The sequence below is a fragment of the Triturus cristatus genome, chromosome 1_2, assembly GCF_964204655.1.
Source record: "Triturus cristatus chromosome 1_2, aTriCri1.1, whole genome shotgun sequence".
In the NCBI taxonomy this organism is placed as follows: domain Eukaryota; kingdom Metazoa; phylum Chordata; class Amphibia; order Caudata; family Salamandridae; genus Triturus; species Triturus cristatus.
In genome coordinates this window covers 563,620,648-563,643,033 of record NC_140580.1, presented here as the reverse complement: position 1 = coordinate 563,643,033, position 22,386 = coordinate 563,620,648, and the positions used below count along the sequence as shown (strand labels likewise).

General features: G+C 55.7%; 1 long non-coding RNA gene across 2 annotated transcripts in view; it reads right to left on the bottom strand.

Moving 5' to 3' along the window:
* The window catches only part of LOC146867632 (uncharacterized), a 607,657-nt gene that overhangs the window by 266,744 nt on the left and 318,527 nt on the right, over positions 1-22,386 (bottom strand). The window lies entirely within an intron of this gene.

The following is a 22,386-nucleotide window of genomic DNA, read 5'->3' as shown; positions in this document are numbered from 1 at the left end:
TTCTTGTAATCCGTGCACACAAGGTGACAGAGGGGACCCAAGGCACGAATGTACCTGACCTCCTGGAGCCCTCGCTGGGATCGGGGAGGCAAATGAGCACTCATCGGGACTTCCAGGCAAGCCCGACCATCTGGTCGCCCTATTGGAAAGCATTGCGGCGACCAGATGGCTGAGGGGATAGGCGCGACCAGATGGCCTAGGGGAAAGGTGCGACCAGATATCCTGGCTCGAAAGGGAAGCCATCTGGTCACTCTGTGCCCCAACGAAAGAGTGAGCGGGCGTCGGGGAATGGGGGACCGGAGGTCCAGGGCCCCAGCTGGGCCCCAGCCATGGAGGCTGTGAGGGGAACCCGACGGGCCCTCTGACCCAGGGCCCGCTGACACCTTGACAAGCAGGGGAGGCCTGCACGGGACCGACAGAACCCTGTCCTGGGCCCTTGGCGGAGCGGCAGGCTGGGGGACGGGGCCCAGGGCTGGAGCCCCCGACCCAGGGCCCGGTGGGCCCCTGGACCAAACCGGGGCTCCCAGGCCCGGAGGCGCAGGGGAAGCCTCCCTGGGCCCGCCCGACCGCGTCCCAGGTACCCTGCCATGTGGCAGGACCCAGGACGGAGCCCGGGAGGGGGAGGCCGACCTCCCCGGGGCCCTCAGGTGCCCCAGCCGGAGCTCTTGAACCCAGCCAAGCAAGGGGAGGGTTCCTGGGCACAACGGAACCCCTCCCGGGCCTTTGGCAGTGCTGCAGGTCGGGGGACGGGGCCCAGGGCCGGAGCCCCCCAACCCGGGGCCCCTGGACCCAGCCGGGGCTCCCAGGCCTGTAGGCACAGGGGAAGCCTCCCCAGGCCCACCGGACCCTGTCTCGGGCACCCTGCCACACGGCAGGACCCAGGACGGAGCCCAGAGGGGGGAGGCCGCCCTCCCCGGGGCCCTCAGGACCCCGGCTGGAGCTCCTGAACCCAGACAAGCAAGGGGAGGCTCCCCGGGCACAACGGAACCCCGTCCCCGGACTTTGGCAGTGCTGCAGGCTGGGGGACGGGGTCCAGGGCCGGAGCCCCTGACCCGGAGCCCAGTGGGGCCCCTGGACCCAGCCGGGGCTCCCATGCCCGGAGGCACAGACGAAGCCTCCCTGGGCCCGCCGGAACCCCATCCCGGGCACCCTGCCACGCGGCAGGACCGAGGACGGAGCCCGGGGTGGGGAGCCTGCCCTCCCCGGGGCCCTTGGGAGCCGCAAAACCCAGCCAAGCAGGGGGAGGCTCCCCATGCACGACAGAACCCAGTCCCAGGCTTTTGGTGGGCCGGCAGGCCGGGGGACGGGGTCCAGGGCCGGACCACCTGACCCAGGACCCGGTGGCTCCTGAACCCAGACAAGCAAGGGGAGGCTCCCCAGGCACAACGGAACCCCGTCCCAGGACTTTGGCAGTGCTGCAAGGCAGGGGACGGGGCCCTGGGCTGGAGCCCCCGACCCGGGGCCTGGCGGGCCCCTGGACCCAGCCAGGGCACCCAGGCCCGGAGGCACAGGGGAAGCCTCCCCGGGTCCGCCGGACACCATCCCAGGCACCCGCACTGCGTGACTGAGGACGGAGCCCGGGGTGGGGAGGCCACCCTCCCCGGGGCCGCAGGGAGCCCCTGAACCCAGCCGAGCAAGGGGAGGTTCCCCGGGCACGATGGAACCCCGTCCCAGGCTTTTGGCATGGCAGAAGTCCGGAGGACGGGGCCCAGGGCTGGAGCACATGAGCCGGGCCCCGGCAGGGCCCCTGGACCCAGCCGGGGCTCCCGGGTCCAGAGGCGAAGGGTTAGCCTCCCCGGGCCCACAGGACCTCGTTCGGGCACCCTGCCACGCAGCAGGACCGAGGACGTAGCCTTGGGTGGGGAGGCTGCCCTCCCCAGGGCCCCTGGACCCAGCCCAGCAGGGGGAGGCCCGCCGGACCCCATCCATGGCAGCATGCCATGTGGCAGGCCCAGGGATGGACCTAGGGCTGGGGCGGCATCCTGGCCCATCCAGCGGCCGGCTGAGGACCGCTAGGCCGAGAGGGGTCCCAGAGTACCCTGTCCCTAGTAATACGGAGGAAGGCTACCCCCCTTTCTGGTAACCTGTGCGCACCGCAAGATGGATTGGACCCTAGGCACGGACACGCCCGACCTCCTGGAGCCCTGGCTTGGATCGGGGAGGCAAATGAGCCCTCATCGGGACTTCCAGGCCGGCCCGACCATCTGGTCACCCTTATTGGAAAGCATTGCGTGAGACCAGATGACCGAGGGGAAAGGTGCAACCAGATGGCCGGGACTGAAAGGACTCCCATCTGCCCGCCCGAGCCTTCGCGGTAGGGCTCCTACCTGCCCACGCAGGGCTCGGGGGGGGCTCCGCTTCCCGGGGGCTCGGGGACCCCGGCTGGGCCTCAGGCACGGGGAGGCCCCCAGGCGCTCTCAGGGCCCAGAAGCCTGGCAGGGAGGACTGCCCGGGGACAGTTGGAGCCCGTCCCGGGCACTTTGCCAAGCCGCGAGCTGGGGCTGGGAGCCCCAGACGCCTGGGAGGTGTTGTCTGGGCCCAGCCCATCTGGTCCCCGGAAGAGAACCGCCAGCCCGGGAGGGGTGTTCCCGGCTTACCCTGCCCCTACTAATCCGGAGGAAGGCTACCCCCCTTTCTGGTAACCCGCGCACTCCGAGTGACGGAGGGGATCCAAGGCGCGAATGCACCCGACCTCCTGGAGCCCTGCCTGGGATCTGGAAGGCAAATGAGCCCTCGTCGGGACTTCCAGGCCGGCCCAGCCATCTGGTCGCCCTAATGGAAAGCATTGTGCGCAACCAGATGGCCGAGGGGAAAGGTGCAACCAGATGGCTGGAACCTGAAAGGACTCCCGTCTGCCCGCCCGAGCCTTCGCGGTAGGGCTCCCGCCTGCCCATGCAGGGTTCGGGGGGCTCCGCTTCCCGGGGGGCTCTGGGACCCCGGCTGAGCCTCAGGCACGGGGAGGACCACAGGAGCTCTCGGGCCTAGATGCCCGGGGGAGGACTGCCTGGGACCCGTGGAGCCCTTCCCAGGCACTTTGCCACGCCGTGGGCCAGAGGAGGGAGCCCCCAGACAGGGTGAGGGTTTCCGGTCATAGCCCATCTGGTCCCCGGTAAAGAACTGCCAGCCCCGGAGGGGTGTTCCGGCATACCCGGCCCCTATTAATCCGGAGGAAGGCTAACCCCCTTTCTGGTAACCCACACGCTCCAAGTGACAGAGGGGACCCTAGGCGTGAACGCGCCCAACATCCTAGAGCCCTGCCTGGGATCCGGGAGGCAAATGAGCCCTCATCGGGACGCCCCATTGGAAAGAATTGCGCGCGACCAGATGGCAGAGGAGAAAGGTGCGACCAGATGAACCGGGACCGGAAAGGACTCCCATCTGCCTGCCCCAAGCCTTCGCGGTAGGGCTCCTGCCTGCCCACGCAGAGCTTGGGGGGCTCCGCTTCCCGGGGTGCTCAGGGACCCCGGCTGGGCCTCAGGCATGGGGAGGACCACCGGAGCTCTCGGGCCCGGACGAGGACTGCCCGGGACCTGTGGAGCCCACGCAGGGCTCGGGGGCTCTGCTTCCCGGAGGCTCGGGGACCCCAGCTGGAACTCAAGCCCGGGGAAGGACCATCAGAGCTCTCTGGCCCGGACGCCTGGGGGATGACTGCCCGGGAACCATGGAGCCCGCCCCGGGCACTTTGCCATGCCGCAGGCCAGAGGAGGGAGCCCCGGACGCCTAGGGAGCTGTTGCCTGGGCATAGCCCATCTGGTCCCCGGCAGAGAACCGCCAACCCGGGCGGGGTGTCCCGACATACCCTGCCCCTAGTAATCCGGAAGAAGGCTACCCCTCTTTCAGGGAACCCGTGTGCACGGCGAGGCTCAGGGGACCCTAGGCGCGAACGTGCCCGACCTCCTGGAGCGCTGGCTGGGATCCGGGAGGCAAATGAGCCCTCATCGGGAATTCCAGGCCGGCCCTGCCATCTGGTCACCCCATTGGAAAGCATTGCGCGCGACCAGATGGCCAAGGGGAGAGGTGCGACCAGATGGCCGGGACCAAAATAACGCCAATCTGCCTGCCCCGAGCCTTCACAGGAGGGCTCCCGCCTACCCTTGCAGGGCTCGGGCTGCAGGGCTCAGGGACTGCAGGGCTTGGGGGCTGCAGGGCTCGGGGGCTGCAGGGCTCGGGGGCTGCAGGGCTCGGGGGCTGCAGGGCTCGGGGGCTGCAGGGCTCGGGGGCTGCAGGGCTCAGGAGCTGCAGGGCTCGGGAGCTGCAGGGCTCGGGAGCTGCAGGGCTCAGGGGGCTCGAGAACCCACGCTGGGCCTCAGGCATGGGGAGGCCCGCAGGCGCTCCTGGGGCCCAGCCGCCCAGGGGAGGACTGCCCGGACCCATGGAGCCTTGCACCAAGGACCCTTGTCCCGGGCAGATGGACCCTTGGCAGGCCGCAGGACGTGGGCTCCCAAACCCCAGGCTCTGACCGAAACCCAGGCCCTGGGGCCGGTCCCTGCTTCTCAACCCAGCCAGGCCGGGGAGATCGGGGAGCCTGCCCAGGCACGAGGGACTCGTGTCCCGAGCACACGAACCCTCAAGACGTGCGCTCGTTTTCCACACATTTTTCCAAAATTCTGCATAGTGGCGCTATGCCAACTACGCCCAGCCCTAATGTGAATGAGGGAGTACAGTACTTCACTTGTGATAGCAAACAGTAACTCATTCTAACAGACGACATGGGAAGTTACAGCAGTGCTCTATATCACACACTTATACTTTCTAGCAGGCGATAGCGGGGGTTGCAGTGGATTACGATATCATTGGGGAACATGGGAGGTGCAGTGAATTATGACATCACTCCATCCAGCACTGTAAACAACAGGAGGGAAATATCGTTCACAATGACATCACACGGTCATGTATTCACAAACACTCGAGCAAAAGTGCCATGACATGCTGTGGTGCATTGTGACATCACCAGTGAAACATTCTAAAATATGAGGTTATGGGAGTGGGGGTGCAATACGACATCACAATCCAGCAGTGTAAAAGACGGAAGCGAGGCATTGTTCACTATGACACCATATATTCACAAACACAAGAACAAAGGTGCATTCAGGGGCTGTGGTGCGTTGTGACATCACACAGTCAAGCATTCTAAAATACGTGGTCATGAAAGGGACAGAGCATTGTGGCATCGCACAATCCAATAGTGTAAAAGATGGGAGGGGAGATACTGTTCACTATGACACCATATATTCCCAAACACTAGACCGAGGGGCTGTGATGCATTATGACATCACACAACCAAACATTCTAAAAGGTACGGTCACAAGAGGGTCGGTGCGTGACGGCATCATGCAATCAAACCTTCTGATGGTAGTGAACCGCGTGTGCGATATGACATCACATAATCTAAGGCTTGCGAAGGACCGGGAGATGTAGGATTATCATGACGTCACAGACCATGATTTTTTTCTTAGTAAAGAAACTGAAAAAAGCACAGATGCAATTCAATCCCATTCAATCAAAGGCTAGCTTTGCAGGTACTCGGGGTCAGGTGATTGTCACTTGCGCTCGCGGGCCTATAATACAAGGTCCTCAGGCTCACAGGAGTGAGTTGGACAACCAGTAGATGCATTTACGACCGACTCTGAAGACTGAAGTATCCGACACTCATTCAACTACGTCCACACCTTGGTGCAGGGCGATGCATACAAAGCGAGGCTGTGTGTGTTCAGGAGTCTTTTTTGTATAAGGAACGTGAGTTCACTGGCGAGTTAATATGCTACACCCTAGCCAGTAAAATATAATTAAACACCCCAGAAAGGCCTCGTGCATAACGTCAACTACAGGAAAAGCAGGGGCATAGAAGGGCACCCCTTAACTATTAGCTACAGTGCCACTATGAAGGCGCGCATAACAAGGGGCAGATTCCCCTGGATTTCCTCACCTTTAGCTCAACTTCACCTAGAGATGTCGCCGTTCTCAGGAGCTGAAAGTGAGAAGCTCGGAATGAGGGTCGAATGTATGTAGATTTAGTGGCATCCCCTATGAATGTGGCACGCGCCTAAAACCTCTTACCTCTTGTTTTTTTCCAAATATATTTCCATTAATGAAAGGTCTGTGTCCTTGTTCCCGTGAGTCGATCATGCGGTGCTACTTCCGGGCCCCTTATCTGTGTTTAATCGTGGTGGCCCTCTGGGAGAGGGACGGGGTGCGCCTTGGGGGGTGATTCAGGGCCAGGGGGACCCTGGCTTCCTGTGTCTCCACCCGAGAACAAGGAATCGCCAGAGACGCCACCCAGGCAGCCGGCCGCATGCAGACAGACATACCATAACAGGCAGCCCACCATGCTTAGGAAGCGTCACGTTTTTGCATACGGCTGCTTTATGTAAACTCAGACAAACCCCACCAGAATCTCGCACCATGCAGGAGGGTACAGTTCCTACTGGACTTCGGCTCCTTCATTCACATAGCCCCACCCAGCCCAGAATCTATTTACGCCGGTCTCTTAAACTTAAAGCTACAGTGCTGTCGAAACCAACAGCGTCGTAGCCTGCTGATGTCAGCGCCATCTACAAACACGGGCGGGCAGGAAGTTTGAGGAGGAGGCAGCAGGGGGAGGGGAGATTGGAGGGGGTCTGCGCCGGTTTCCCTTGCGGGAGCGAGCAGAAACCATCTGACAAAGCTCGCTCCCGCAAGGGAATCGCCAAACGTGCACGCGTTGCTATTCAAAGCAATGCAACGCGTGCACATTTTTGACAGCAAAACGGAATCGATTTCTAAAGGTCTTTTCTATGCAGCGCATGCACGCTGCATAGGCGAGACCTAACCAGATCAGCCACAACAGAAACGCAATGCAGGGATTCCCCAGTTCAGAGGCAGAAGAGATCATCATGTGCAAAGAATGACGATTCTCCAATTAACATACAGAGAGAATCTTGATTTCATTAAAGACAACGGAGGCTAGCAATATGCAATAACTTATTGCTGCCCACACATGCAGCCCTTTAAAGAACTTATTACATCATAAACTAAAACATTCCATAGAACAACATAAAGTGTCATGGTAACTAGTCATGGTAACTAGGCATCGTCCTCTTAGAGCTGCGACAAGGTAAAGTATCTATTAATTTGACTTCTTCCTTGATAAATGCATTTGACAAGTAAGAACTTCTCACAGTGACGCAGTGTCTGGAAAGAATAGAAAGAAGAATAGGCAAGATCAATTGCTAAGGTATTAAAAAAACTAATAAACAGTATGAAATGTATAACTTTAGTAATTACGTATATGTATAAAAAACAACGTACACATATTTTCTTTAAAATCCACCAGGGAGTGGTGGGTGCGATAATGTTAGCCTCAGTTGTCTTTAATGAAATCAAGATTCTCTCTGTATGTTAATTGGAGAATTGTCATTTCATTACAAGACTGGAGGCTACCATTTTGCAAGTTCAAAGCTTTTTAATGCTACATTGCTCATGTGTTCCACAGGTTGAAGGTAAAATTTAAAAAAGGTGGAAGCATTTGACCAATCTGCTGCTTTTAGAATATCCGTAAGGGTTCCCCTACCACAGAACACATTGGGGCACAGGATGAGTGTGCGCCAACTTGGATAAGTCTATCCCCCCTTCAAACAATGCTGTTCTTACCCATCTCGAAATTGTAGCATAAGAGACTGCTTTATAGTGTTTTACAAAGGATATTAGAAACTGACTTTCGCTATTAGGTTTAAAATTAATCATTCTCTGTTCATAAACTTTCATACAACTCATAGTTTTGGGTAATCAGTAAAATAAGGATAAAAATTATATTCAGACATAGCTTTCGTCCTTTTCCATATCTCAAAAAGTACTCCATCTGGGGAATAGACTCTGTTACTTGTCTCTAACGCCTCAACATCTGACACTCTTCTAAAGGATATTAGACAAAGTAATGTTGCTAATTTAATTGACAATTGTTTTTCTGGAAAGATAAGAGTTATCAGGCCAAGAGTTGAAAAGGGCGAAGATAAGATTAACATTTCATAGTGAATCATATTTTGCCCTTGAAGGGTGCCTAAGTCTTAGTCCCTTCATTACTCTACATATCAAGGGGTTGGTACCAATAGAATAATCATTTAAAAGTGAGTGGCCTGCTGAAATAGATCTGTAGCAGTTAACTGTTCTATAGCATAAACCGGATTTAAATAAATCTGCTAGATAATTGGCTACGTCTACTACAGAGGCGTCCACGGGATCCAGATCCCATTCCAGGCACCAACTACACCATCCATTTTCTCCATACACCAGGGCATCATTTCCTTGTTCCTGGTGCCCATGACTCATCCTATAGGTTTTAGCCTCTCCTGAAAGGCCAGAGTATCTTCTTGAACCCTGAAATCCTCCAAGCAAGAAGGTTCATGTGTCCTTCTAAAAGAAGAGGGTGTACTTCTCCTTGTCCCTGGAGAAGATCTAAATTCCCTGGAATAAGGCGTGGGACCTCCATTGCCAATGCCATCACCCCTGGGAACCACATTTGAGTATTCCAAAAAGGTGTAACTAGAAAGATGCTGCAACGCTCCGTTTAAACTTTGTTGGACCCGGCCTCGCAGAACGGCCCTCCGTGCACCCGCACCACCGAAACCTGGTACCTGCAGCCCCAACCACCCGGCCCAGCCGGCCCCTCCTACCAGAACACCCGCACCCGGCCCGGACATCCCCGCCCATGGCCTCCCTCCTTTCGGCCACCCCGGGCCCGCATGCCCACTTCATGCGTCAAGATGGCCGCCCGGCCCCAGCGCGACCCTGGCCTAGAGGCGCCACTCCGGCTGGAGGACATCACACTTCCAGGGGGATGAGAGAGGGAGGAGCAGTTTCTATCGCACCTCTGGACTCCCCTGGGACGATGGGTTTCGATCGGCCCTCCGGCCTCCCTGGGAGCTGGCTCCACGCCTGCTGGGTGTCTGGGACTCCTCCCGGCCCGGCCCTGAACGAGATCAAAAGACAATAGCAGGAAACCCCGACAAGCGACCCCCAGGTGACAAGACCCCTGCCTCCACCGACCCCGGACATCAAAGAGGGGTCGACCTATAACAAGGGGTGCTCCGGGCCGGTCCGGAGATTCGACGCTGGAACAACGTAAGCCTGCTGAGTGACTCGCGGCTCCTGAAAGATCGTAACATCTCCGAACTTGCGCCTAAGCCTGCTGAGTGACTCGCGGCTCCTGAAAGATCGTAACATCTCTGAACTTGCGCGTAAGCCTGCTGAGTGACTCGCGGCTCCTGAAAGATCGTAACATCTCCGAACTTGCGCCTAAGCCTGCTGAGTGACTCGCGGCTCCTGAAAGATCGTAACATCTCTGAACTTGCGCCTAAGCCTGCTGAGTGACTCGCGGCTCCTGAAAGATCGTAACATCTCTGAACTTGCGCCTAAGCCTGCTGAGTGACTCGCGGCTCCTGAAAGATCGTAACATCTCTGAACTTACGCCTAAGCCTGCTGAGTGACTCGCGGCTCCTGAAAGATCGTAACATCTCTGAACTTGCGCCTAAGCCTGCTGAGAGACTCGCGGCTCCCCCAGATTCTCACGGCCCCGCCGGACCCCGACTACGACCCCGTATCCCCCGGCTCGAGGATTGTGAGCTGTGCGCCGGATACGTCCCTGCTTGAACTTTTGCCAAAGACTGTCCCGCTACCCCCCTACCTTCCCGAGACTCTTGCACCCGTGCACACCGTGTACATATTTGCCGTGATAGCCTACTTGATAAAGATTGTTTCTGAGAATAACCGGTGTGATTACTCTGTGTCGTGTGGCGCCAGAAGTACGATCCTAGCTGCGAGATTCCTCCCCCTGGGGAGTCTCCCGCCAGTACCCGGCTACGATACTTTGAGGGTGGGTCTCAGGGTAGTCAGGACCCCCTTTCCGGGCTCCTCTGAGGTCGCCGTCTAACATTGGTGGCAAGCGACGGGATTCGGGCCCATCACCTAGAGATCGTACCGTGAACAACGGACGCACCACCGACAAGGATGGCAGAAGGAAGCGCCATGAGCCCCGCAGAAACCAACGCCAACAGGGTGTTCCAGGTGGAGCATCTAGGAGAATATACACACAAGGAGCTGAAGCAGTTTTGCAAAGAACTTAAAATCGCTACCACTGGTCTCAACACGAAGGAAGATTTGCAGAAAGCACTGAAAACTTGGGTGGAGACCGGGGCCTCCCGCCCGGAAGGCACGGGGGAGCGCCCCGACGAAACCGAACCTCCCCAAAGTGAAAGCAGCAGCAATCAGGTGCGAGGAGGCGTACCAGACGGGGGCTTCTCCCCAGAAGAACTCGCGGACAGAGAGAGAAGCCGCAATCATGAACTAGAGCTAGCCAAACTCAAAATTGAGGGCGAGTTGAAGTTAGCGGAAAAAAAACTAGCGGTAGAACAAATGCGTGTACAAGGCGAACTGGAGGAGAAAAAGCTCCAACGGGAGCACGAAGGAAGGAAGCTCCAGCTGGAGCACGAACGCAGCTTAAAGGAACTCGAGCTCAAGGCCCGAAACGAGGAAGGGAGGCCCCCAAGTAACCGAGAGACGGTCTCCCCAGCGGAACAGAAGGTCCACATCCCGAAGGATGTGGTCAAGGAATATTATAAAAACGATGACATTCAGCAATGGTTTCGGGCCTATGAGGTCGCCATGACCTCCCATCGGATCCCGGAGAAGGACTGGGGGGCGGGGTTGTGGGGGCGGTTTCTGAGCGAAGGAAGGGACACCCTGCTCGACCTACCCCTCTCCCTGCAGACCTCCTACAGCCACATGAAAGAGGCTCTACTCACAAGATACGGCCTCACCCCAGAAATGTACCGTCAGCGGTTCCGGGACTGCAGGAAGATCCCGGGCACCACATGGGTGGAATATGTAAACTTTTTCAGTCGGGCCTTCGATGGGTGGACCAAGGGCAGCAAGGTCACCACCCTGGCTGAACTCACTGATCTCATGTTGTGGGAACATCTAGCTGCGAACTGCTTCGTAGAGCTACGTCAACATCTGCTGGACAGTAAGCTCACAGATCCCCGGAAGCTGGCTGTGGAGGCCGACCGCTGGACCAACACCCGGGTCTCCCGGGGCATGGTAGGAGAGTACCCCCGAACCAGTCAGGGACCACCCCGCCAGAGAGGAGGAGGGAACCAGGGAGGGCCGAGAGAGTCCCAGCCTAGCCCCCCGAAGACACCACCTCCACCTTTCCCGGCGCCCCCTCCACCAGTAACCGGGCCCCCTGGGAAACGGGGACACCGGGTGACCGTCACATGTTTTCGCTGCCAGAAACCCGGGCACTACGCCAATGACCCAGAGTGCCCCATGGCCCCCCAAGTCCCCCCGATGAGACAGATAGCCAGCGTAGCCCTGGGGGAGGGGGTAGAGGAATCCGAAGAGTGGGAACCCGCAGCAATGGCCCTAGTATCCCTGGGAGATAGGGAGATGGTCCCTGGTAGCCTCCTCCCCTCCAACACCCAGAAGTATGGGCAGCTTGTCAAAATCAATGGCCACCAAGTAGAGGCCCTGCGAGACACCGGGGCCAGTATCACCGGTGTCCTCAGGCACCTAGTCCCCGAAGAGCAGATCCTCCCCAACGTCTTTTGCCCTGTGATATCCGCAGACAATAGAGAGAGCATGTGCCAGGTAGCCCTGGTGCCATTTGAGTGGGGAGGGGTGATAGGCAAACTCAAGGTGGCCGTAAGAACCTCCCAGCCGGTCGACTGCCTTTTAGGGAACGACCTAGAGAGTTCCCCATGGAAGCACGTAGAGCGTAAGGCCCACCTGGGAATGATGGGACTCCCCGAGTGGGTGTGCGCCACCACCCGATCTATGTCCGCCCGACTCACTCCCCAGAGGGAGGTCGAGAGCATCCCGATCGAAGAGATCAGAACAGTCCCCGCCGAGGGTCCTTCCGTCCCCCCATCAGAAGGGTCCGTCGCTAGCGATGAACCCACACCATCCGACCCGGACCCAGTCCCTGAGTTAGGCGATCTACCCGAGTTGGCCCAATGGCGCCACGAGGGCGGACCCACTCGGGAGGAGTTTTGCAGGGAGCAAGCCACTTGTCCGTCCCTGGTCGGGCTGCGGCGCCTAGCCGAGGGCCAAGCCGCAGGTGACCAGACCGGGACGCACCAAATCTATTGGGAGAATAACATCCTGTACAGTGAGCAGAAGTCGGTGGAGCTGGGATCGGGACGGGTACTGGTGGTACCCCTCCGCTTCCGAGGTTTCCTCCTGGGTTTAGCCCACGACGTCCCCCTCGCCGGTCACCTGGGACAGGACAAGACGTACAACCGTCTTGTGACCCATTTTTACTGGCCTAAGATGAGAGCAGCGGTAGAGGCCCATTGCAAGTCCTGCCCCACGTGCCAGGCTAGTGGAAAGAGTGGAGGGAAACTCAAGGCTCCCCTCCAACCCTTCCCGGTCGTCAGTACCCCCTTCGAACGAGTCGGGATCGACATCGTGGGACCACTGGACCCCCCCACCTCCCAAGGCCACCGTTTTATCTTGGTCCTAGTGGACCACGCCACCCGCTACCCAGAGGCTATCCCCCTGCGCACCATTACGGCCCCTGTGGTGGGCCGGGCCCTGATGGGGATCTTTTCCAGGGTGGGGTTTCCCCGCGAGGTCGTGAGCGATCGCGGCACTAATTTTATCTCAAAGTATATGACGTCCCTGTGGCAACAATGTGGAGTGTCCTATAAGTTCACCACCCCGTACCATCCCCAAGGAAACGGCCTAGTAGAAAGATTTAATAGGACCTTGAAAGGGATGATCGCTGGCCTAGACGAACCCCTCCGGCGGAAGTGGGACGTCCTGCTCCCTTGCCTATTGTTCGCGTATAGAGAGGTCCCCCAGAAGTCCCTAGGATTCAGCCCGTTTGAGTTACTCTATGGGCACCCCGTCCGAGGTCCCCTCAGTTTGGTAAAGGAAGAGTGGGAGGCGGCACCCCAGACCACCCCCCGAGATGTGTTCCCATACGTCTTGGCCCTCCGGAACCAGACCAGGAAGTTCCGAGAACTGGCCGAGGCCAACCTGGAGGCGAGTCAAGAAGAGATGAAACGCTGGTACGACCAGAATGCCACTCTGGTTGAGTTCCAGCCGGGCCAGCAGGTGTGGGTCATGGCCCCCGTGAAGCCTGGCGCCCTCCAGGACCGATGGACTGGGCCGTACAAGGTGGTGGAGCGAAAGAGTCCAGTTACGTACTTGGTGGACGTCCAGTCGCCCCGGGACCCCCTCCGGGTCCTGCATGTGAACCGACTCAAGCCTCACTTCGTGCGGACAGAACTGAGCCTCCTGCTGGCCACCGATGACGGGGCCGAAGATGAGTCGGATCCCCTCCCGGACCTCCTGTGTGTCAAGGAGCAGGATGGCTCCGTGGAGGGAGTGAACCTTTCCCCAGCCCTCACGGCCCAACAACAAGCGGACTGCCGCCAGCTCCTAAGACAATTTGCCGATCTCTTCTCTCTGACCCCCCGGGTCACCAACTGGTGTGTTCATGACGTGGACACCGGGGACAGCCCGCCGGTGAGACACCGAGCCTACCGGGTTCCTGACCGGGTCCGGGCCTGCATTCAAGATGAGGTCTCGAAGATGCTGACCCTGGGGGTGATTGAGCCCTCTGACAGTCCCTGGGCCAGCCCCGTGGTCCTGGTCCCGAAGGCAGCGGCCCCCGGTGTCGCCCCCGAGCTCCGATTCTGCGTGGATTACCGGGGGCTCAATGACGTTACCCGAGCCGATGCCCACCCCATTCCACGAGCCGACGAACTCATTGACCGACTAGGGGCAGCTCGGTTCCTCAGCACATTCGACCTCACCTGCGGATACTGGCAGATTGCGCTCACCGAAGGAGCCAAGGAGCGGTCCGCTTTCTCCACCCCCGACGGGCACTACCGCTTCCGCGTGATGCCCTTCGGGATGAAAAATGGCCCGGCAACTTTCCAGCGACTGGTGAATAGGGTCCTGGCCGGGTTGGAACAGTTCAGCGCGGCATATCTAGACGATATCGCCGTCTTCAGTTCGGAGTGGAGTGAGCATCTCCAGCACCTCCGGAGGGTGCTAACCGCCCTGCGCCAGGCAGGCCTCACAGTAAAAGCTAGCAAGTGCCAGATCGGGCAAGGCTCCGTAGTCTACCTGGGGCACCGGGTCGGGAGCGGCCAGGTAGCCCCTCTACAACCAAAGATCGACGCCATCCTGGCCTGGGAACCACCCATCACCCAGACGGAGGTCCGAGCCTTCCTGGGACTCACAGGATACTACCGACGCTTCATTCGGGGATATGGCAGCCTGGTCGGCCCTCTCACCGAACTCACATCTAAAAAACAGCCAAAGAAGGTGCAGTGGACGGCTGCCTGCCAAGAGGCTTTCGATGCTCTAAAAAAGGCCATGTGCACTGCTCCCGTCCTCCAGGCTCCCGACTATGCCAAGGAGTTCCTAGTCCAGACCGATGCCTCCGAACATGGCATTGGGGCCGTCCTGTCCCAAGTGAATGACCAAGGCCTAGACCAGCCCGTCGCCTTCCTCAGCCGGCGGCTGCTGCCCCGAGAGCAGAGGTGGAGCACCATAGAGCGCGAAGCCTTTGCCGTGGTCTGGGCACTCAAGAAGCTACGACCCTACCTGTTCGGCACGCATTTCAGAGTCCAAACTGACCATCGGCCCTTGCGGTGGCTCATGCAGATGCGAGGAGAAAACCCCAAGCTACTGCGGTGGTCAATCTCCCTCCAGGGGATGGATTTCACCGTAGAACACCGCCCTGGTACGGACCACGCCAACGCCGACGGCCTCTCCCGGTTCTTCCGCCTCAGCGAAGAGAACCCCCCAAGATGATGGGCAGTTCTCTCCGGCTTTCAGCTGGGGGGGACGCGTGTTGGACCCGGCCTCGCAGAACGGCCCTCCGTGCACCCGCACCACCGAAACCTGGTACCTGCAGCCCCAACCACCCGGCCCAGCCGGCCCCTCCTACCAGAACACCCGCACCCGGCCCGGACATCCCCGCCCATGGCCTCCCTCCTTTCGGCCACCCCGGGCCCGCATGCCCACTTCATGCGTCAAGATGGCCGCCCGGCCCCAGCGCGACCCTGGCCTAGAGGCGCCACTCCGGCTGGAGGACATCACACTTCCAGGGGGATGAGAGAGGGAGGAGCAGTTTCTATCGCACCTCTGGACTCCCCTGGGACGATGGGTTTCGATCGGCCCTCCGGCCTCCCTGGGAGCTGGCTCCACGCCTGCTGGGTGTCTGGGACTCCTCCCGGCCCGGCCCTGAACGAGATCAAAAGACAATAGCAGGAAACCCCGACAAGCGACCCCCAGGTGACAAGACCCCTGCCTCCACCGACCCCGGACATCAAAGAGGGGTCGACCTATAACAAGGGGTGCTCCGGGCCGGTCCGGAGATTCGACGCTGGAACAACGTAAGCCTGCTGAGTGACTCGCGGCTCCTGAAAGATCGTAACATCTCCGAACTTGCGCCTAAGCCTGCTGAGTGACTCGCGGCTCCTGAAAGATCGTAACATCTCTGAACTTGCGCGTAAGCCTGCTGAGTGACTCGCGGCTCCTGAAAGATCGTAACATCTCCGAACTTGCGCCTAAGCCTGCTGAGTGACTCGCGGCTCCTGAAAGATCGTAACATCTCTGAACTTGCGCCTAAGCCTGCTGAGTGACTCGCGGCTCCTGAAAGATCGTAACATCTCTGAACTTGCGCCTAAGCCTGCTGAGTGACTCGCGGCTCCTGAAAGATCGTAACATCTCTGAACTTACGCCTAAGCCTGCTGAGTGACTCGCGGCTCCTGAAAGATCGTAACATCTCTGAACTTGCGCCTAAGCCTGCTGAGAGACTCGCGGCTCCCCCAGATTCTCACGGCCCCGCCGGACCCCGACTACGACCCCGTATCCCCCGGCTCGAGGATTGTGAGCTGTGCGCCGGATACGTCCCTGCTTGAACTTTTGCCAAAGACTGTCCCGCTACCCCCCTACCTTCCCGAGACTCTTGCACCCGTGCACACCGTGTACATATTTGCCGTGATAGCCTACTTGATAAAGATTGTTTCTGAGAATAACCGGTGTGATTACTCTGTGTCGTGTGGCGCCAGAAGTACGATCCTAGCTGCGAGATTCCTCCCCCTGGGGAGTCTCCCGCCAGTACCCGGCTACGATACTTTGAGGGTGGGTCTCAGGGTAGTCAGGACCCCCTTTCCGGGCTCCTCTGAGGTCGCCGTCTAACAAACTTTCAGTAGAACCCTCTGAATCAGTGGGAAGGGATTGTAGGCAGAGCATCCACTGCAGCAGCTTGGGGGTCTGGTCTGGAATTGAAATACTGATCTATCTGAAATGTTAGCCTGCCGGCAAAAAGATCCAGCTGGAAGGGGTCCTACAGGTCTTGAACTTTCTGAAGATTATTGGATTCAGCTTCCAATCGCTTGAGTCTCTTAGGAATCACGAATTCCAATCTGCCCTTGTGTTTAGATGGCCAGGGATAATTCTGCTTCTAGAACTATTTTTCGACTCCAACAGAAGTACCAAATCCTCTTGGCGAGATCTACAAGTATCCTTTACCTTGCCCCTCCCAAGCGGTTGATGTAGGAGACAGCTGTAAAGGTCTCTAGTTTGATCAAAACTACGCTGTTTTTTAGTATTGACTTGAAGATCATTAATGCATTCAAGCTTGGTATCATTTCTAAGCAATTTTTGTGGAGTGGGAGTTCCTCTTGGCCCACCCCTCCCCCCCATCCCCCCCCCCCCCCCGTTTCCATTCTCCCCCAATTAGGTACCCCAACCTAGATTGCATGCATCTGATTCCAAAGCGTGATCCGGGGTGTTCCCAAATATTGCTTTTCTATTCCAGCTGTCTAGATTGTTCCGCCACCATAAGAGGTCTTCCCGAGCTTCCAATGACAGGGGAACTCTGTCTGAATACCTAAGGCCCTTCTTCAGCCCAGAAGATTTTAGTCTCTGTAAGGCCCTGTAGTGGGGTGGTCCTGGGGAGTTTGCCAGAAAGGAAGAGGATAAGTGACCAACTACTCTCGCTAGTTCCCGTAAGCTTATTATCCCTTTGGATAATACATAAGTTACTTCCTTTTTTATTTTGGACAACTGCTTTAGGGGAAGTTGTAGTTGGGCTGAAATGGTGTTTACCTGGAAACCTAGGAATTCCAGGTTTTGTGTTGGGGTCATAACGGACTTCTCTATGTTGATAATAAATCCTAATCCTTCCCGAAGGTCCCCTGAACATTTCATGCGAGTTAGTAGTTCTTCTTGACTTTGAGACATAAGTAAAATGTCGTCTGGATAAATTACTAGCCTAACTCCTCTTCTTTTCAGGGAGGCAACCACTGGTCTCAGAACCTTGGTGAAACACCAAGGTGCTGAGGAGAGGCCGAAGGGGAGACAACAGAATTGGTAGGTCACTCCTTTCCAGACAAACCTTAGGTATTTCTGAGACAGTTTGTCCATAGGGAATTTAAAGTAAGCATCTTTGAGGTCCAGCTTCATGAGCCAGTCTTTTTCTTGTAGGATATCTCTCAGAAGATAGATTCCTTCAATCTTGAAGTGTGTGTACACAAGGAAAGTATTTAATTACCTCATATTTATTATGGAGCGCCAGCCTTTTTATCTTTTTTCTTTACTAGAAAAATTGTGCTCCCAAATCCCAGACCAGTGTTTGTTACCTTACATATAGTCCCCTTTGAAAACATTTGACTCACTTTTGTGTCTACCAAAGTTGATTGTTCCTGGTCTAGGGTAAGTTCTTTAGGTTAGCGAATCTGGTATGGAGTTGTGATAAAATCTATTTTGAATCCCTTTATAATTTCTAGTACCCAACAGTTGTTTGTTAATAAGGACCAACAATGGTTGAAGAAGCGTAGCCTTCCCCCTACTTTTGGGAGGAAAAACCAGTGGGGCGAATCCTTGCCATGCTGTCCTTGGCCTTGGAATCTGCTGGTAGAAGGGACACCTGTAGTGTATGCGGCTGACAGCCAGTCCCATCCTGTCAGCCCTTCCAAATATTCTACGTCCAAACATGCGTCTCATATTTGACTGGGCCTTACCGAAGGCGGAGAACGTGGAAACGTTTTTACTCACGGTTTTAACCCCTTGAGTGCTCATGACGAGCTGGACTCGTCATGGCACACAGTGTGCGTGTGCTCATGACGGGTCCAGCTCGTCATGACACCCAGCACCGGAAATCCCTCTGGTGCGGGCACCAGAGGGATTCCCTTTTCTCCCCTAAAGCCTCGGGGGCTGGGGAAGAGCTTCTCCAGCTCCCGAGGCCCCCCTGGTTTCCTTGAAATGACGATCGTCACGCACGTCGCGCTGATGTCATTTCAGTGAAACCGAAACTGCAAAGAGCCAAGAGGTTCATTTCAGTTTCAGTTTCTACGTGCTCAGGGGGCTATCTCAGCCCCTGAGCACGTAGAAACTCAGAAGAGGTATCGTTGGAAAGGGAAGAATCTCCCTAGTGGATCCCTGATTGGGGATCACCCGAGGAGTGCGATACCCAAGCAGGCATCCACCCAGTAGGCACCAGAGAGGGGGGAGCGGCCCCTTGGGCAAGGGCCTTTGCTCCCCCCATAAAAATGTTGCCATTATTAGTCTTTCTGCCCCCCTGGGGGGTAGATGGGGGCAGTAGCCCCCAATCTGCCTCCCGGGGGGTAGAAAGTCCACTAGACACCAGGGATTTTTTATGGGATATTTATTAGGGGTGGGGGCTGCCCATAACGGGCATGCCGATGCCCCCACCCCCCTGGCCACAATATTACAGTCTTTCTGCCCCCCCTGCGGGGAAGATGGGGGCATTAGCCCCCAATCTGCCCACCTGGGGGGGCCAAAAAGCCCAGTAGGCGCCAAGGATTTTTTGGGCAAATTTTAATTAGGGTGGGGGCTGCCCAAAACAGGCATGCCCATGCCCCCACCACCTCCCCCGCACAAATTACAGCCTTCCTGCCCCCCGGGGGTCAGATGGGGCAGTAGCCCCCAATCTGCCCCCCCGGGGGGGGGGCAAAAAGGCCACTACACGCCAGGGAAAAATTTGCTAAAAAAAATCCCTGGTGTCTAGTAGGCTTTCTGGGGCATTAGCCCCCAATCTGCACCCTTGGAGGGGCAAAAAGCCCACTAGTCGCCAGGGATTTTTTGGGGACAATTTTGAATTAGGTTGGGGGCTGCCCATAACAGGCATGCCCATGCCCCCACCCCCTCCCCTGCAAAAATTACAGCCCAGTAGATGCCAGGGATTTTTTGGGCAAATTTTAATTAGGGTGGGGGCATTGGCATGCCCGTTTTGGGAAACCCCCACCCTAATTAAAATTTTCCCAAAAAACTCCCTGGCGTCTAGTGGACTTTCAGCCCCCCCTGGGGGTCAGATGGGGGCATTAGCCCCCAATCAGCCCCACCGGGGGGGGCAAAAAGCCCACTAGACGCCAGGGTTTTTTGGGGGGCAAATTTGAATTAGAGTGGGGCTGCCCAAAACGTCCATGCCCATGCCCCCACCCCCTCCCCTACAAAAATTACAGCCTTCCTACCCCCCTGTGGGGCAGATGGGCAGTAGCCCCCAATCTGCCCCCCTGTGGGGGATAAAAGCCCACTAGACGCCAGGGATTTTTTTGGGCAAATTTTAATTAGGGTGTGGGCTACACAAAACGGGTATGCCAATTCCCACACCCCCACCCACAACAATTACAGCCCTGGAATTCCCCAGGTGTCTAGTTTTAACAAATTTGTGGGCTTGGTAGTTTTCCCTAGGTGGCCGCCGAGCACCGGGCCAAAAACCCAGGGTACCCCCCTTGCAAAACCAGGTCGTTTTGAGATAGGCAAGTTTGATGTCGCCTCACTACGTTTTGAGCCCTTGCCTGTCGCGGGTACTTGGGCCTCCCACACGAGTGAGGCAGCGTTTTTATTGGGAGACCCGGGGGAGCACTGGGTAGTAGGAAATTTGTGTCAGCCCAGGGATGCCACAACTTTCCCACACAAAAATGTGTGAAAAAATGCATTTTTCAGCTGAAATTGAGGTTTGCAGGGGATTCTGGGTAAGGAAACGTTAGGGGATCCACGCAAGCCATACCTCCCTGGAATCCCCTGGGTATCTAGTTTTCAAAAATGTATAGGTTTGCTAGGTTTCCCTAGGTGCCGGCAAAGCTATGGTTAAAAATCTACAGCTAGGCACTTTGACAAAAAAGGGTCATTTTTCACTGCGAAATTGAGGTGTGTCCACGTTGCCTTTTGCGCCGTTTCCTGTTCCGGGCACTAGGCCGACCCACACAAGTGAAGTACCATTTTTCTTGGAAGACTTTGGGGAACGCGGGGTGGGTGGAAATTTGTGGATCCATGCGGATTCCTGAACATTCCACCACAGAAATGTGGGAAATATTTGTTTTTTTTGACAATTTTTTAGGTTTGCAAGGGATTCTGGGTAAGAGAACTTGCTGGGAGGAAGTCAAGTCACCCCATCCTAGATTCCCCTGGGTGTCTAGGTTTCAAAAATGTATAGGTTTCCCATGGAGCCGGCAGAACTATGGTTCAAAAACGACACCTAGGCACTTTGCCAAAAAAGGGTCATTTTTCACTGAGAAATGGAGGTCTGTCCACGTTGCCTTTTGCGCCGTTTCCTGTCATGGACACTAGGCCGACCCACACAAGTGAGGTACCATTATTCTTGGAAGACTTTGGGGGACGTGGGGTGGGTGGAAATTTGTGGATCCACGCAGATTCCAGAACTTTCCACCACAGAAATGTGGGGAAAATGTTTTGTTTTATAATGTTTTAGGTTTGCAAGGGATTCTGGGTAACAGAACCTGGTGGGAGGCAGTCAAGTCACCCTATCCTGGATTCCCCTGTGTATCTAGTTTTCAAAAATGTATAGGTTTGCTAGGTTTCCCTAGGTGCCGGCAGAGCTGGGGTTAAAAAACTACAGCTAGGCACTTTGCAAAAAAAGGATAATTTTTCATTGTGAAAATGTGGTGTGTTCACGTTGGGTTTTGAGCCATTTCCTGTCGTGGGCACTATGCCTACCCACACAAGTGAGGTACCATTTTAATCAGGAGACTTTGGGTAATTTAGCTTTGTAAAGCAACTGTTATTACCTATTGACTTTCAATGCATTTCTGCCTTCCAAATGAAAGACATTGTGTAAAAAAGAAGACATTTTGAAAAATGACCGATAATTCTCAAGCTAGTATGAGTATTCCCAATTTCGAAAATGTGCAAATATCTACTGTTTCTAAACTCTATAATTTGTTCCCATTTCAGAAGTACATAGGTGTCTTTCATACTGATTTTTCCATGTATACATTTTCCCACAATAATTGCTATATACCCGGTACATAATAAAAAGCCATTGCAAATTGCTGCTCAGTTTTTGACTCTGGGTTCGTCGGGTTATTGGTGAACCTACAAGCCCTATATATCCCCACAACTAGAGAGGTCCAGCGGATGTAACGGTATATTGCTTTCAAAGAGCTGTCATAATTAGAAAAAGTTACAGGTGAAAACGTTGACACAAGAGGCTGTTTTTTTCAAATAATTTTCAAATATTTAACTGTTAGTTTCTATAAAGAAACCTTGAAGGATCTACACAAATGACCCCTTGCTGAATTCAGAATTTTGTCTACTTTTCACAAATGTATAGCTTTTCAGGATCCATTATTGCTTTCTACCATTAACTGGAAGGAGATTGAAAGCACAAAAAATAGCAGAAATAGGCTATGTCCCAGAAAAATGCCAAAACTGTGTAAAAAATGTTGGCTTTCTGACAAAAGTCTATCATTCCCTAAAAGCTGGGAAAATGGTGATTTCAGCCTCAGAAACCCTTTTTTTGATACCATTTGCAGGGAAAAACCCAGACGCTTTCATTTGCAGCCCTTTTTTCCCATTTTTCCCCCCAAAAACAAAATTTAGCTGTATTTTGGCTAATTTCTGAGACCCCTCCAGGGGAATCCAGAAACCCTGGGTACCTTTAGAATCCCCATGATGTTGGAAGAAAAGGACGCAAATTTGGCGTGGATACCTTATGTGGTCAAAACGTTACAGGGGCCTAAGTGCGCACTACCCCAAATAGCCAAAAAAAGTCCCTTCCTAGGGTCTCTTCCTGTTTTAAACAGGAAGGTCATTAACTCGGGGTCTAAGTTTGGTGTCATCCCTGATTTGTTATCCAAAAAGGGTCTTGGGCATTCTGACCTCATTAGATTGTGTGTGTCTTTCTCAAGGGATTTCCTTATACAAAATGTGATACATTTTGCTACTTGGTCCAAGGGCCAGCAGTCAGATCCCCTAGGGTGACTAATGTGAGAGGGATTGAACATCTCCATTCCCGCTGAGTCTTTAATGGAACTGGAGTTACTGGGTTGGTCTAGATCCTCATCAAGGAGGTCATTGTCAAATTTTTCAAGGGGATCAAAAATATATTCATCTGCCTCATCATCG